The 18,105-nt window shown below is 43.5% G+C and overlaps 1 long non-coding RNA gene across 1 annotated transcript in view; it reads left to right on the top strand.

Moving 5' to 3' along the window:
- LOC310755762 overlaps window positions 1–7,317 on the top strand; it is a 1,619,227-nt gene extending 1,611,910 nt beyond the window's left edge. Inside the window, exon 3 of the long non-coding RNA XR_014544520.1 lies at window positions 7,053–7,317. This is a non-coding gene — a long non-coding RNA (uncharacterized lncRNA). The remainder of the gene's footprint in view (window positions 1–7,052) is intronic.
- The last annotated feature ends 10,788 nt before the right edge of the window (window positions 7,318–18,105 follow it).

Below are 18,105 nucleotides of genomic sequence, written 5' to 3' on the forward strand. Positions count from 1 at the left end.
ATACAGTGGGAAACTGTGGTGTTCCATTATGTTTGAACTGAGTCATAATGCCACTGCATTGAACATCTATCTATATCTATCTATCTATCTATCTATCTATCTATCTATCTATCTATCTATCATCTATCTCTATCTATCTATCATCTATCTATCTATCTATCTATCTATCTATCTATCTATATCTATCTATCTATCATCTATCTATCATCTATCTATCTATCTATCTATCTATCTATCTATCTATCTATCATCTATCATCTATCTATCTATCATCTATCTATCTATCTATCATCTATCATTTATCTATTATCTATTATCTATCATCTATCTGTCTATCTATCTATCTATCTATCTATCTATCTATCTATCTATCATCTATCTATCTATCTATCATCTATCATTTATCTATTATCTATTATCTATCATCTATCTATCTATCTGTCTATCTGTCTATCTATCTATCTATCTATCTATCTATCTATCATCTATCTATTTATCTATCTATCTATCTATCTATCTATCTATCAATCATCTATCTATATTTATCTATCTATCTATCGTTTCAGTGGTAGATCACCTGCTTTGCAAACTGGATGTTCCAGCATTTCTAAGGAGGGCTGGAGAAGACTTACAGCAGAAACTCTGGAGCCGCTGCCAGTAGACAATAGAGAACTAGATGAGTCAATGTTTTGATATGATATGTTATTTGTATTCCCACAGCAGCGATGAGCTCCAAGCAGTTTGCAATGATAACAGCAGCATTTAAAATTAGCAAACACTTTGCTTCCTATAATCATATAACATAAGGTAAAAGCAAACAAGATGGCGACTGTCCCCCAGCCTTTCATGGATAAAAGCTAAGTAGATTGGCTGCTGGGTGACTGCTACTTAAACACTGGTGTTATGGGATGGCGTCCCCCACTTTCCCTAAGAGCAGAAAGCTGCTTCAGGGGGTGTAGGGTGCAGTTCTGTCTATGCCCTCCACAGCAGGGGAGCAGGTGGAGTTGTGGTCTAAACCACTGAGCCTCTTGGATTTGCTGATTGGAAAGTTGGCGGTTAGAATCTGCACGATGAGGTGAGCTCCCATTGCTCTGTCCCAGCTTCTGCCAACCTAGAAGTTCCAAAGCACACCAGTGCAAGTAGATAAATAGGTACCACTGCGGCAGGAAGGTAAGCGCCATTTCCGTGCGCTCTGGTTTCCGTCACTGTTTTCTGTTGCACCAGAAGCGGCTTAGTCATGCTGGCCACATAACCCGGAAAGCTTTATGTGGACAAACGCCAGCTCCCTCGGCCTGAAAGCGAGATGAGCGCCGCAACCCCATAGTTGCCTTTCACTAGACTTAACCGTTCAGGGGCCCTTTACCTTTTTACCCTTTTTTATCCCCTCCTCCTGCATATTCTGCTGGGGGGCGGGGGCTTCAGACCATCTTTCCCCCCCTTTTGCTGGAGGGGTGAGGAACATTTGCAGCCTGAGGACAACAATTCTTTCTGGGCAACCTTTTGGGGGCTAGTGGTGGCAGGGGTGCCAACTTGAATAAAATATTGGGGGTGGAAAGGTAAACACTGCCCTGCATAATCAATCGCATGAAATAACACATACACACGCCATTTGAAAGGCAGTGCCGACCAGCCGGGAGCCCCCCTCAAATATTTAATGGGGGGTCTGAAGGGACCTTGGCCCCTAGGAGTTGGCTCCTATGAGTGGTGGGCAGGGCCAGAGGCAAAGTGTGCAGAAGAAGAAGAGTTTGGATTTGATATTCTACTTTATCACTACCCTAAGGAGTCTCAAAGCAGCTAACATTCTCCTTTCCCTTCCTCCCCCACAACAAACACTCTGTGAGGTGAGTGGGGCTGAGAGACTTCAGAGATGTGTGACTAGCCCAAGGTCACCCAGCAGCTGCAAGTGGAGGAGCAGAGACGCGAACCCGGTTCACCAGATTACGAGTCCACCACTCTTAACCACTACACCACGCTGGCTCTGATGCAATGAATGCATGTTTTTTTCCTTTGTTCAGTAGTTGTTGTTATTGGTGTCCGTCTGTCTCAAGAGACAATGGGGTACAGCTCTGGGGGTGACGTCAAGCTGCTCCGTTAGCAGCACTGAAGTGACCTCCCTGAGGCACCATTGTGGGAAGTGTGTATGGAGGTCCCGGGATGCCCAGACGACAAGCCACCCCCCTCTCCAGACTCGCTGACATTGTCCAAAGAAAAGCAGGTTATAGCGAGTAATTGGAAAAATGCAGAAATGCAGAGCTGGGGTGAACCAATGGAGGAAAAAACTGAATAATATTATAATTTTAGAATACCTAACTGTGAAGATACATAGAATGAAAGGGCTTAAGGTCAGTGAGAAAGAGGAGGATTGGTTTGAGAAGATATTGAATTACAGTGGTACCTCGGGTTAAGAACTTAATTCGTTCTGGAGGTCCGTTCTTAACCTGAAACTGTTCTTAACCTGAAGCACCACTTTAGCTAATGGGGCCCCCCAATGCCGCCACGCAATTTTTGTTCTCATCCTGAAGCAAAGTTCTTAACCCGAGGTACTATTTCTGGGTTAGCGGAGTCTGTAACCTGAAGCGTATGTAACCCGAGGTACCACTGTATTTGGGTAGGTTTGAACAATTTGGGGCAATTAAAATGTTAAATGTTAAATAAACCTTGTGGAGGGAGGAGTGTTAAGGTATACAGAAGTGTACATATGGTTGATTTGAATATGTTATTATTGAATATTATTGAATATGTATATTACTGAATATTGTACAGTTTTACCTCAGGTTAAGTACTTAATTCGTTCTGGAGGTCCGTACTTAACCTGAAACTGTTCTTAACCTGAAGCACCACTTTAGCTAATAGGGCCTCCTGCTGCTGCCGTGCCACCAGAGCACGATTTCTGTTCTCATCCTGAAGCAAAGTTCTTAACCTGAAGCACTATTTCTGGGTTAGCGGAGTCTGCAACCTGAAGCGTATGTAACCTGAAGCGTATGTAACCTGAGGTACCACCGTATACCCAATGTATCAGCTGCCTGGGGGTGTTTCACTGTTTGTTTTTTGGTGGTTGGTAAAAAATAAAATATAAGAAGAAAGAAAAAAAGAAAGAAAAGAAAAGCAACACGCTTGGCCCTAAGCAGGCATTGGAACGGATTGCTATGTAGTAATTTAAACTCACATTGTACCGCTGAGGGCAACTTGCCCGCCGGCCTTCTCCACCCCTGCAGCAACAATTTGGCGGCGCACAAGCCACACACCTAGACTCGCCACTTCTTTATTTATTTTGTTGACTGAGGAGATTGTGGTGCCGTTACTGAGGCGATCCCAGCATCGGGGAAAGGGTTTTCCAGTTGCCAAGAAGTGAGGAGAACCCATGAAAAAGCACTTCTTTTTCTGGCCAGGAATGCAAGCAAAACCTTAAGGGGAAATAAAGTTAATTGGGGATGGGCTAAAACTGAGGAAAGGAGAAGCCATAAGGCTTAGCCCTCAAACCCTCTCCTTTGAACACACACACACACAGCACGGAGCCCTTGTTGTCTGCAGGGAATGGAAGACGGTATTAAAAAACAGGGGGTCTTCTATTGCTTTAATTATGGAAGAATACTAGCATGATAAATTTAAATTTACAGGTCCAACGGAAGACCCTTTAATTTACTGGGAAATGACAAGGCGTCTGTGGCCAACGTGTGTAAAATTTGCTCCTTTCTACCTGAGTTACATGCCATTTGATATTTACTCTGAGTCTGAGGATATATTTACTATTCATTCAGTGTCACGACCGATCAAAGGACCTTACTCAGGATAGGATGTGTTGGTGTCTCACTCCTCTAAATATGAAACTTTGCTGACTTTAGAAGCAGGGGTTTTTTTTGGGGGGGAGGGTTAGGGAGGGAGTGATCTTTCCAAATATTTCACAAAGGAACACATTCCTGGAAGCTTACAGACAGGTATTTAGGGTTAAATAAGGACATGTGGATTTTGGCCAGAAAAAAAAAAAAGGTTTAGATTTGTGAGGAAATGTTGAGATATTCTTTTTTTAAAAAAAAGATATTTATTGAGGTTTTACAAAAACATAGGTTTACAAAATAGAAAAAAGTCATATAGAAAGAAAAAGATACCAAAACAAGAGCATACATAAAAAAGAAAAAAGAAGAATAAAAATACAAAATACAAAAAACAAATAGATAAAAAAGAATTAAAAACAAATCCGTTTTTTGTAACTTTGAACTCATTAGCTTATTTCCTTGGCCTCCTCACACCTCCCCTTTTTGTATTCCCATTTAAATAATCAAATCAGCAAATCCTTACCCTCTTTCGTTTATCTTAATGTTGAGATATTCTTCACACACGCATACTGCTCAAGTCCTGAACAACAGGGTTATCCAATGATGCCCGCGACCACTTTTTGTCGCCTGAGAACCTTTAAATCAACTCCTGGTACTTTAAATCTCCTGGTACTTTAAATCTAAACACATTAGCATGAATGTGTAATTTCCAGAGGTTACCCTCTATCTATAGGAACAGGAAAATGAGAAGATGTTTAGTGCAGAACTCTGGCTCAATAGTTGTCTTGTTAAAAGGATGACCCTACAAAGATAACTTGTCTCTGGTTCCTTCCTCTAGAGGGAGTAAAAGTTAGTATCTGAGCTGATAAGATGAAAATACTCCAGCTAAGCATGTACATGGCTCCTGATCATTCAAACTATCTCACACAAATCACCACTGAAATTTTAACAAAAACCCTGCAAGGTAGATTGGTATTGTCATTCCTATATTGTTCATTTAATTAGTTTAATTTAATTAGTTAGTTAATTTGCTGGATGGTGTACCACTCCCATGAAGGATCAAGTCGCTGCTTGGGGATTCTCCTGGATCCAGTGCTAACTCAAGATTCCTAGGTGGCAAGGTAATATAATAATAATAATAATAATAATAATAATAATAATAATAATAATAATAATTTTTTATTTATACCCCACTCATCTGACTGGATTTCCCCAGCCACTATGTGCAGCTCCCAACAGAATATTAAAAACACGACAAAACATCAAACATTAAAATTTTCCCTAAACAGGGCTGCCTTCAGATGTCTTCTAAAAGTCAGACAGTTGTTTATTTCCTTGATATCTGATGGGAGGGCGTTCCACAGGATGGGCGCCACTACCGAGAAGGCCCTCTGCCTGGTTCCCTGTAACCTCATTTCTCTCAGTGAGGGCCCTTGGAGGTGGACCTCAGTGTCTGGGCTGAACGATAGGGGTGGAGACGCTCCTTCAGGAATCCAATGTCACACTATGTTGGATGTTCTGTCAGAGCAAGCTTTTCAGCTTGCCCAATGCAATGACCCCTCTCCCCCATACAGTGTTCTGGGTGTTCGTCCAACCCCCATGTGGGGGACACATGAGGGGAGCCTCATTACACAAGCAAGGAATCCTGCCCTCGATTTTGGGCACATTGGAGAGACAACACCTAGGACCCAAAGCTTTCGCTTCCCTGTATGCTGAAGACCCTCCTGCCAACCTAGCAGTTCGAAAGCATGTCAAAGTGCAAGTAGATAAATAGGTACCGCTCCAGCAGGAAGGTAAACGGTGTTTCCGTGCGCTGCTCTGGACTAAGCCAGAAGCAGCTTAGTCCTGCTGGCCACATGACCCGGAAGCTGTACGCCGGCTCCCTCGGCCAATAAAGCAAGATGAGCGCCGCAACCCTAGAGTCGGGCACGACTGGAACTAATGGTCAGGGGTCCCTTTACCTTTTTATGCTGAAGGCCAACAGTTGCCATTTTTAAAGGAAAGTATCCTTGCTTGAAAATATCCTCGCTTTACAAAATAGGTCTCCTTATCTTTTGGCTGGAAAGCATGATGCAACATAGAATTAGAGGCCAAATTGAAGTTCAATGTCTGTGGTCCATGGATGATGCTATAGCATCCCTGCTAAGGGACAGTATGGTGGGTTAGGTTCAAAAAGGGATCATCGGACAATGCTAAAACTGTTATGCATTTATAGCTCTCGGTCCTGAGCTACCAGTCATGTTACCGGCGACATGCAGATGTTATTTTGTGGCTTTGAATTTCAGTTAACAAGCAGGATGCTTCGACCACAAACTTTCCCATGCACACGCAGCGCACGTTATTAGCAGTGCAATAATACACATGTTCAAGTCAGCTTTGGGGTGTGTCTTTGTTTTTTGTACGAGAGCGTGTTCTCAATAAATAAAAAAAGGTAAAAGGTAAAGGACCCCTAGACGGTTAAGTCCACTCAAAGGGGACTATGGGGTTGCAGAATGCCTATACCCTTCTCTTTTGGAAATCACGTGGGTCTTTCGTTTTTTTTTTTAATTTCTTTTTATTGAGTTTCAGTTAAATCACCGAAAAAAAACCAAAAGAAAAAACAAAAAATGAAACAACAGTTTCAGAAAAAAGAAGAAAAAACAAGAAAGAAAAAATATCCATACATAACACCAAAAAACATCCATTTCTGTTACAGTTCTTTGTCTTATTCTTTAAACCTTTATATCTTTAGATATTTAGATCTTTCTTCTACGCACCTATTGACCTCCTTCCCTCCCGATTTCGGGCTTCTTGATAAAAATAAATTTTCTTTTTTCTGCAGCTAATAATTATTGATGGTTTGCGCATCGTAAGGTTTATATCAGACCTGCTATAGTTTTTAAATTTCTATAGTTTCCTTCAATATATACCATAAATTTATTCCAATCACTAATAAACTTTGTATTTTTTCGGTTTCTAATTTTTTGCGTCATTTTTGCTAGTTCAACATATTCAAATAATTTTGTTGGCCGATCTCATGTGGGTCTTTCATGCAGTTCATCCCATATCCACAAATGAACATGGACTCTCCACCCACTGCCTGCTGTATATACACACTGCCTGGGAATCATGATGATTTGTTTCATTTAGGACATTGGTACCTTGCTGTTCAACAAGGTGCTCTAGCACCCATATGAGTAGTTTTAAAATATAGTGGTACCTTGGTTCCCAGACTTAATCTGTTCCGGAAGTCCATTCCAAAACCAAAGCGTTCCAAAACCGAGGCATGCTTTCCCATAGAAAGTAATGCAGAATGGATTAATCCATTCCAGACTTTTAAAAACAACCCCTAAAACAGCAATTTAACATGAATTCTACTATCTAATGAGACCACTGATCCGTAAAATGAAAGCAATAATGTACTGCAGTCACACAATCAATCAATCAATAGCAGAACTGGGTTCCACACAGTCACAAAAGCAAAACAAAAAGAGCTGCAAAAACAAAAACTCAAAATAAATAGCAAAAAACAGACAGACATCTGCATAACACTCAAAACGGAAGTGTGGCACTCAAATTGGAAGCGTAACACTCTTACGGATTTGCAGTGTTTGGGTTCCAAGTTGTTTGAATACCAAGGTGTTTGAGAACCAAGGTACCACTGTACTAGAATGCAAAAGATCCAAGATGCAGAACAAAAGATTAAATTTTTTAATGAATATGCAAGCAGCCTCACATCCCGTGGTAGACATATTGATAAATGAGAAAGCCTGGGAGAAAAAGGTGTTTGCTTGGCTCCAAAAGGGCATCAAAGAAGGTGCTAGGTATGCCGACCTTCCAGAATCGGGGAGCCACTACTGAAAAGGCCCTCTTCCCTATACTTACCTCCCAAATCATTAGGTGGGAGCAGTAGAAGAAATACATTTGACCAGTGCAATTTTTTTAAAAAACAAAAAACACACACAAGGTGCTGGAACTCACCAGGGTATAGGAACATTTTAACAGATTGGAAACAAAATTGACTAGTGTGAAATATAGGAATCCACCTAAATAATTCCTCCCCTGCGGGCCAATAGCACATGCTATAAAACCGGGTGTTCGTTCTTCTCATCTCGCGGAGGCATAAACCGAACATAAATATCAGCCAATACCTTTGCATAAGTTGCCCTGCGGAATGAAGCGCAGTGAATCACGGGCATTTTATTGCCAGCTCGTGTGTCTATCTGATGGCAGCCATCAATGCATCCCTTTCCACGAGTCCCCCTGGGGGAATAAAAGAATTTCAGGGGAGTAGTTTACTAGTTTCTGTGCTTGTCTGGTGGCAAACATCCATGGCATTTTACTGGAGATACTCTAGAAGCCGCCACAAACAAGCAAGCTTTTCGTTTTGCCTTGGACTTGTTGTTGTTGTTGAGGAATTCTAACATTCTGTAGAACGTTCTGCTTGTGACAGCTACGTTGCTTTCACTGCAGGAAACTGGCAGGGGGAAAAAATTACCAGATACAGCAGTTGGCTCCGTTGAAATTGAAGCAATGACAAGCCACCCCCATGCTCCCAAACCATATATATTAATATGCTGAGAGAGAGAGAGTTCCTATAAAGAAATTGGCATTGCTCAGGTACAAAGAGGCCTTTAAGAAGAGTGCAGAGTAGACACCATCATAAAAAGGCGACTCCCCTCCTCACTCGCCCCTGTTACACATTAATGTGCGTGCATGCACTCTCAGCTCACACACGGACTGGATTCCTCTGGCTTTGCAATCCCAGATTCCAGCAAATGTAAAAAGGGCTTTCTAAATACTTTCCCCCGGTTTTTCCTGCATTTCCTTTCCCAACTCTGTTATCGAGAGCTGTGGGAATGGGCATGTCAAAATCCTCCTCATAAGAGCAAAGAGCCATTCTGAGATTTCAAAAGCCGCACCATTCTGTATGGTTGCTGAACTCCTCCATCCTTGCTGCTGCTCCTCCTCGCTCAGAGATGGTGTGACACTCGCACACCCACACACAAACCCCACCTGAGGCCAGTGTGGTTACTCATATTTTCCTTCAGTGCTTGTATGGAAAATCATAAAAACGTTTTGTGGGCAAGGGGGGAAAAAAGAGAGAGGAATAACATTCTTCTGTGGTCTAGGGGTGAATCTACATTCATGGTTTTTAACATTAAGGAAGGGTTAAGAAATGGTTTTGACAACATAGATGGACACACGACGTCCTATTTTTTATGTTCATAATGCATTATCACCTTGTCTTTTTTATTGCTTAATTTTTACTCATTTTATGTTGCTATATCGGTGAAACACTGCTCATATGTCACTATGTAGTGTTTTACAGTGGTATCTTGGTTCTCAAACGCCTTGGTACTCAAACAACTTGGAACCCAATCACTGCAAATTAAGTGCTCTGGTTTGCGAACTTTGTTCGGAAGCCGAACATGCTCCATTTTGAGTGTTATGCTTCCGATTTGAGTGCCACACTTCCGTTTTGAGTGTTACGCTGAAGTCTGTCTGCTTTTGCTATTTATTTTGTGTTTTTGTTTTTTCAGCTCTTTCGTTTTTGTGACTTTGTGGAACCCAGTTCAGCTACTGATGGATTGATTGTGTGACTGCAGCACATTGTTTATTGCTTTCATTTTGCGGATCAGTGGTCTCGTTAGATAGTAAAAATCATGTTAAATTGCTGTTTTAGGGGTTGTTTTTAAAAGTCTGGAACGGATTAATCCATTTTGCATTACTTTCTACGGGAAAGTGTGCCTTGGTTTTGGAGTGGACTTCTGGAACGGACTAAGTTTGAGAACCAAGGTACCACTGTACCCTTTTTTTACTGCATTCAAACTCTGACCACCACCCCCTCCAATGGTATTCGAGGGGCAGATAACAAAGGACATGGAGGGAGGAAGAATTAAAATGTGATAAGAGGGTAGGACAGAGCAACCAGGGACCAGGAGCAGGGAAAGAAACAGTGTTTTTGAAAATGGTGTGGCCGGGTATTACTTACATTGGACAGAAAAAACTCAAGGTACAAAACGTTTTAATCAACAAGTGTGCGACGTTTAAAATGACATATCTAATATTATTTGAATGGGGGAAAATAATGTTTAAACTGTTCAGTGTAGATCCAGCCCATGGCAGCTCAACTGTCTTGGAAGAAGTTTGAAGGTCCAATATGAAGCCTAGAGACTCAGGCAAACATTGCATAGGAGGAAGGACAGGATACAATGAGATATAATAATAATAATAATAATAATAATAATAATAATAATAATAATAATATACCCCGCCCATCTGGCTAAGTTTCCCCAGCCACTCTGGGCGGCTTCCAATGTAGTGTTAAAAACAATACAGCATTAAATATCAAAAACTTCCCTAAACAGGGCTGCCTTCAGATGTCTTTTAAAGATAAGATAGCTGCTTATTTCCTTGACATCTGAAGGGAGCGCATTCCACAGGGCGGGCGCCACTACTGAGAAGGCCCTCTGTCTGGTTCCCTGTAACCTCACTTCTCGCAATGAGGGAACCGCCAGAAGGCCCTCGGCGCTGGATCTCAGTGTCTGAGCTGAATGATGGGGGTGGAGACACTCCTTCAGGTATACTGGACCGAGGCAATTTAGGGCTTTAAAGGTCAGCCCCACCACTTTGAATTGTGCTCGGAAACGTACTGGGAGCCAATGCAGATCTCTCAGGACCGGTGTTATGTGGTCCAGGCAGCCACTCCCAGTCACCAGTCTAGCTGCCGCATTCTGGATTAATTGCAGTTTCTGGGTCACCTTCAAAGGTAGCCCCACACAGAGCGCATTGCAGTACTCTAGTATAGGGAGGTCCACACTGGCATGTGGCCCCTGGAAGGCTCCCCGTGAAGGAATGTGGCCTTTAGACCGCTCCTTGCAATTCCCATCCCACCCAAGGCTGGTTTCTCTAGCAGGCAGGGTTATATCTGGTCCCAGAGCCCAACTGGGGACAACAGGTGAAAAACAACTGATGGGGAATAGTTTCAAGGGGGTGGGGGGACTAGGTGAACAGAAGCATTCTTTCCTCCAAGATGTCTCCCACATTGACATATCCATGGCACAGTTCCTCTTTCCAAGTGCTATCTGTGCAGCTAATCCTTTTCTCCCTACACCTGCCAAGCCGCAGCAAGCAGCCTGCCATTTTGCTCTCTCTGCTCGCTCGTATTTTCCCTTCCGTAGCTTCTGTGTTAATTCTCCCTTCCTCCACCCGCCTGTCCTACATCCCTGTGCCCTGCCAAATTCTCCTGCTCCTGGCTTGTCCAATTAGTTCAAGCCTGCCTGCTTATCATTTCTCCTCCTTTCCAATAATATGTGTGGTGCCCTCGGCCCTCTAGTTTCCAGAAACAAATCATGCTAGGTGGGGTGATGGAGGAGGCAGAAAGAAAGAAATCAAGGTATTTCTCCCCCCCCCCCAAAAAAAAAATTCTGGGAAAAGACTATTTTCCATGTGGGATGAAGAAATCATCCGTGGGACTGAGACAGCCCCACAAACCAGGGTGTCTAGCTCAGAAGTCCTGGAAATCTTGGCACGTTGCCCCTCCACCACCAAATGAACATACACATTTTATTTTAACCCTCCTGCTTTCCTGTTTCAGACTGTGTTCTGGGAAATCATTGCAAATGAGTGTATAAGGGTTTCCCTTAATATAGGGATGGTGACGCATCTGGACAACCTTCCAAGGGTCACATGACTGTGGTGGGTGGGACCAGGGGCAAATATGGGTGGAGTAAATGCAAATTCTACCTTTGTGCTGCAGACTTGTGTGTACACACACTCTCACAACCCTCTCTGTCTTCTATCCAAGGAAGCAAGAGCATACCCTCCAACATTCGTCTGATAAAAATAGGGACATCCTATTCCAACACCATCACTATCATAATTTTATTATGTATCCCCGGCCCATCGCCCTGATAGGATACCCTCCAACATTTCTCCAATGAAAATAGGGATGTCCCATTCCATCATGATAATTTTACTATTTATAACCCACACATCTTCCTGGGTTGCCCCAGCCACTGTGGGTGGCTTCCAACAAATATAAAAACATAACAAAGCATTAAACATTTTGTTAAGAAACTTCCCTATACAGGGATGTCTTCTAAAGGTTGTATATTTACTTATCTCCTTGGCTCGGGGGGTTACATAACTCCATACCGTCCAACATTGCTCTGATGAAAATATGGATGTCCTACCATACTCTCCAACATTTCTCCAATGCTGGAAGTAGCCTCAATGAACGTCTTTTAGCAGTTACAGCTGCTATGCCAACTATTGCTGTCCTTCAACAGGAACTGCCTGACCATGGTGATTCCTGCACTGAGAACCTGAAGACCTGATTATTGCAATGTGCTCTATGTTGGGTTACCCTTGGGTCTGATCTGGAGGCTCAAGATGCTGCAAAGCTGTGGCTAGAATGGACTTATGTCAAGGAGACTACCACCAGAAGGTAACTCCAGGCTGAACAGCCCTGGCTGTCTATATGCTACCAGGTCAGCTTTAAATTAACATTGTATTAACTTACCGGCCCCTTAGCAACTTGTGTCCAGGATACTTTAAAGACCACCTGATTCCTTAGATTAGTGGTTCCCATTTAGGGGTCTAGGGACCCCTGGGGGTCCACTGAATGCACCCAGGGGGTCTGTGGCCTAATCCATTGCCCCCCCTATTTTTTGTCATTTTTGCATGGTAATATCACAAATTTTATGGCCTGATTTAGTGCTGTGCGATTTTTCAATATACAGTGGTACCTTGGTTCTCAAACTTAATCCGTTCCAGAAGTCTGTTCCAAAACCAAAGCGTTCCAAAACCAAGGTGGACTTTCCCATACAAAGCAATGCAAAATGGATTCATCCATTCCAGACTTTTAAAAACAACCCCTAAAATTTAACATGAATTTTACTATCTAACGAGACCATTGATCCATAAAATGAAAACAACAAACAATGTACTGCAGTCACACAATCAATCAATCAATCAATCAATCAATAGTTGAACTTGGTTCCACACAGTCACAAAAACAAAACAAAAAGAGCCGCAAACACACAAGCTCAAAATAAATAGCAAAAAAAAAAAAAGACGGTCCTCAGCGCAACACTCAAAATGGAAGTGTGGCACTCAAATTGGAAGCGTAACATTCTTATGGATTTGCAGTGTTTGGGTTCCAAGTTGTTTGAGTAGCAAGGCGTTTGAGAACCAAGGTACCACTGTATTAGCCAAAATCAGTTTTGAAATCACACCGAGATAACGATTTTGAGCTGGAAATACACAGCAATATATGGCCAACAGGGCAGCTGATCGCCTTCCCTTCAAGACACAGTGGCACTACCTTCCCCTGGCACTGAGGTGGAGGAGTTTTTCACAGCCAGCAGGAAAGCAGCAGCGGCCACAGTGGATGTGCAACTTCACTAGCTGCCACTGCTGGCTGCCCCAGTGACTGCAGCTTGATAGAGCCCCCATCCCCATCTCCTCCCACTCAAACCATGAAGTGGAGGTGACTCCATTTCCTCTCCTCCCCCCCCACCCAATCTCTGTGGCTTCTCCTTTCCTAACCCCTACGCCTGATCTGCACACACACCCCACCCACTCAATCTCTGTGAGAGAGATCAATTCAGCAGGCCTCTTACGTAAGCATTCCGACATAACGCGGAGTTTAAACTTATTTTATCTGTGAAGAACTGGCAAAAATGACAGACAGGTTAAGAGAAAAAGACAATAGCGACTTTGAAAAAGAATGGGAACCATTTACAGTGGTACCTCGGGTTACAGACGTTTCAGGTTACATACGCTTCAGGTTACAGACTCCGCTAACCCAGAAATAGTGCTTCAGATTAAGAACTTTGCTTCAGGATGAGAACGGAAATTGTGCAGCGGCGGCGCAGCGGCAGCGGGAGGCCCCACTAGCTAAAGTGGTGCTTCAGGTTAAGAACAGTTTCACGTTAAGAACGGACCTCCGGAACGAATTAAGTTCTTAACCCGAGGTACCACTGTATATTATACTTGCAGAAACAAAGAAAGTCAATAGAGTTGATGGCAGGATTTAAATAAACATTCACATTATTAGTATTAGAAAATGTTTAGAAGATAGTGAAATATTATGGTGCATTTATTTTTAATTTTATGTTTTTAGGTTTGATGTTATGTTATTAATAACTTTTTCTGTTAGGAGATAGAAAAGTGGGTGAAAAGAAAAATGATCCAGAAGCAGAAGTTGGGGGAAGCCTAGGAGGGGAGGGAGGAAGGAATACATAGTAAATGTTAAGAATTTGAGGTGTATGTAAGGAATGAAAAAGAAAAATGAATAAAGTTTAAAAAATAAAAAATAAACTTATTTTATCTTCATTGTATATTTTTACACTTGCAGTCAGTGCTGGATTTATGTACAGTAGTACCTCGGGTTACATATGCTTCAGGTTACATACGCTTCAGGTTACAGATTCCGCTATAACCCAGAAATAGTACCTCGGGTTAAGAACTTTGCTTCAGGATGAGAACAGAAATCGTGCTCCAGCGGTGCGGCAGCAGCAGGAGGCCCCATTAGCTAAAGTGGTACTTCAGGCTAAGAACAGTTTCAGGTTAAGAACGGAGCTCTGGAACGAACTAAGTACTTAACCCGAGGTACCACTGTACAGTGGTACCTCGTGTTACGTACTTAATCCATTCCGGAGGTCCGTTCATAACCAGAAACCACTCGTGACATGAGGCGCACTTTCACTAACAGCGCCTCCCGCTGCTGCTGCACTGCCAACACGCGAATTCTGCTCGCATCCTGGGGCAAAGGTTGCAACAAGGGGCATCTATTTCCGGGTTAGTGGAGCGCATAATCCGAAGCATTCGTAAGGTACTTGACACGAGGTACCACTGTATAAGCTAAACAATCGATAGCTAAGGGCTCCACACTCTTGCCCCCCCTCCAGTTTTTATGGGTCTTTGTAAATTGTGTTTCTAAAGGAACTTTTGTTATTGCCAAATGCCAATGTGTTTGCATTTTTAAGTTTGTTATGAATAAAAAATCATTTTAAGTTTAAGCTTAATAATTATTTCACTATTAATATACTTCTTAAATGTATTTCACTATTAAAATACTTCTTAATTGTATTTCAGTTCAACCATTACTTTGATAAAATACATATTTTGTTATGTGCAGATGGCTTTAGATACCTATTGTTGTTTAGTCATTTAGTCGTGTCCGACTCTTTGTGACCCCATGGACCAGAGCACGCCAGGCACTCCTGTCTTCCACTGACTCCCGCAGCTTGGTCAAACTCATGGTGGTAGCTTCGAGAACACTGTCCAACCATCTCGTCTTCTGTTCTCCTGTTCTCCTAGTGCCCTCAGTCTTTCCCAACATCAGGGTCTTTTCCAGGGAGTCTTCTATTAGGATACCTGCGCATGCACGAGGGGCAAAACACGGAAGTAACGTGTTCCGTTATTTCCGGGTCGCTGAGGAGCGCAACCCGAAAATGCTCAACCTGAAGAAACTTCAACCCGAGGTATGACTGTATATAGGGTGCCTACATTCTGCATGTGCAAACGGCTTTAGATACCTATTAGGTCCATAAGTTACCATATAGCATATACTTAACACAAAAAACAGTGACAATTTGTTGTTGACAAAGGACAGCTGGACATATAAAGGGCCCCATTACCTTCAGTAGCTGAGGGCCTCATCAAACCTAAATCCGGCCGTGCTTGCAGTGCACCATTGCAGCATATAAATTGTTGAAATGAAATAAATAACACCGAGTGAAGTTCCTCTGCTTAGCTCAAACGAAGCTCACATGGAGGTTAGGCTACATCTGGACTTTGCTGAGCATCTATTCTGATTTGTCTGTGGAGAGGTTATATGACAACGAACATTCGTACTGACCTCGTCCAGATTTGAATGTGTCAAAGAAGTTGAACGCCTTCCTGTTCTGCAGTCGCTTATCCCACACTTTTTTTGTGTACTTTCCCATTGTAAATGCAAAAAAAGTGGGTTTGTTTCACCAGAGCGACAGAGTACTTTAATCCCGCTTTAACTGGACAAACCTCACATTCCCAGAATGCACTTGAATTCATCCTGCAAAATACTGACAGTTTGGAGGTAACTTAATGTTTCTGGGTGGACATGTGTGTATCCAATCAAACCCAATGTTAGTTCCATGTGACAAGGGGAGGGCAGGCGGGGTTGCTGTACATGCCAATTTCTCTTCTTGGATTGGGACCGGTGGTGTTGGTTTTTTAAAATCTTCTTTCAACTGCTGCAGTTGATGCAACTAGCTCACGGGTCAGCAAACTTTTTCAGCAGGGGGCGGTCCACTGTCCCTCAGACCTTGTGGGGGTCGGACTATATTTTGTAAAAAAAATAAATAATGAACAAATTCCTATGCCCTACAAATAGCCCTGAGATACATTTTAAATAAAAGGACACATTCTACTCTTGTAAAAACACTAGGCAGGCCCCACAAATAACCCAGAGATGCATTTTAAATAAAAGGACACATTCTACTCATGTAAAAACATGCTGATTCCTGGACTGTCTGAGGGCCAGATTAAGAAGGCGATTGGGCCGGATCCAGCCCCCAGGCCTTAGTTTGCCCACCCATGAACTAGCTGGACAAGGCAGAAGGAACCACTCCTGCTTCCTTCTTTCCCCAAAGGACTGACAGAACCAGGTGCCTTGTCTTCAGTTGGTTTAGTGTCTCAGTTTCTAGATTCCCTGAATAGCCTGAGAGTGAAATGCTCAATCCCCAGGCATGACAAAAACTTTTTTAAAGGGGAGGGGGGAGGAGGGAAAAGCAGGGGTGGGGGGCAACCTTTTACTGTCTGAGACATGCTCAAGGACCGCCTCTTTCCATATGAACCTACCTGGACCCTGAAATCATCTTCTGAGCAGTGGTGGAGGAAGCTGCTTGGGCGCCTGCGGCAGTGCGACCAGAGGCATGGCAAGCTGCCCATAGGGGCAGGGCGCACCATGGGGCCTCCGGAGTCTGCCTGCCTCCTCCTACTCAGCCGCCCTACAGCTTGGGGGGAGGCAGCGGGTGGACCATTTGGGCCACGCGAAGCCCAGGAGAGACGCGTGGCTCGGGCGCACTGCAGGTCTCGTGGTGAGTGCCGCCTGGCATTTTGTCACCCCCTAAGTAGTGACACCTGGGGTGGCCTGCGCCCACCGCACCCCCTTCCTCCGCCCCTGCTTCTGAGGCCCTTCTTTGTGAGCCAGTGTGGTGTAGTGGTTAGGAGCGGTGGACTCGTAATCTGGTGAACCGGGTTCGCGTCCCCGCTCCTCCACATGCAGCTGCTGGGTGACCTTGGGCCAGTCACACTTCTCTGAAGTCTCTCAGCCCCACTCACCTCACAGAGTGTTTGTTGTGGGAGAGGAAGGGAAAGGAGAATGTTAGCCGCTTTGAGACTCCTTCGGGTAGTGATAAAGTGGGATATCAAATCCAAACTCTTCTTCTTCTTCTTCTTCCTCTTTGTGTGCTTCCTCCTCGAGAGGTCCGGAGGGTGGCAACATGAGAACGGGGCCTTCTCTGCAGTGGCTCCCCATCTGTGGAATGCTCTCCCCAGGGAAGTTCGCCTGGCGCCTTCATCACACACCTTTAGGCACCAGGCAAAAACGTTCCTTTTTAACCAGGCCTTTGGTTGATCTCTTTGACATCCTATACCCTTTTAAAATGTGGCTCTTTTCAGGGTGTGTGTTATTGGGTTGTTGTTTTTATTCTGATTATATATGTTGTGATCTTTTCTTTGAACCACCCTGAGACCTCTGGGTATAGGGCGGGATATAAATATAATTAACAATGATAATAACTGCAAGCCCCAGAGGGATCGCCTAATTCGATGTGATGTGCACCCACAATTTCAGCGCAAGTGCAAAGATCCTTGCTGACAGAAGAGGCAGTTCCCCCTCCCTTTATAGCAGGCTATTTTAAAACATGTCTCTTTGCCTCTCTTTTGCCCCAGACCAGCAAAACGCTTGCAGCCACAAAGTTTCACAAACGTAAATGAAGGAGCTTGGGGGCGGGGAAGCAACCTCTCCCCTAGATGCCATCTTCCTAAAATTAGTTTGGGGTTTACTAGACACATTGGCTTCACGCTGTGAATGCTGAGTAACTTTCTGTGTTAAAAAAATATTATTGTTTACCTAACTGTTCTTCGGTGAGAAATGTGTGTCTGTTTCTTTAAACGGAGAGCGCGGCCGGCAGACAGAGTGGCTCCGGATTTGTTTGCACCTCTCGAGATGAGGGAGGGAAAGGAGAGAGAAAGAACTGAAGAGAGCATCCTGTTGTTGAGCATGGAAGTTTCGGGGGGGGGGGGGGGAGAAAAAAGTATGAATGACAGAAAAGAGAAAAGGCTCAGGTTAGAATCC

Source organism: Podarcis filfolensis (assembly GCF_964270895.1).
Source record: "Podarcis filfolensis genome assembly, chromosome: 2".
Taxonomy (NCBI): Eukaryota; Metazoa; Chordata; class Lepidosauria; order Squamata; family Lacertidae; genus Podarcis; species Podarcis filfolensis.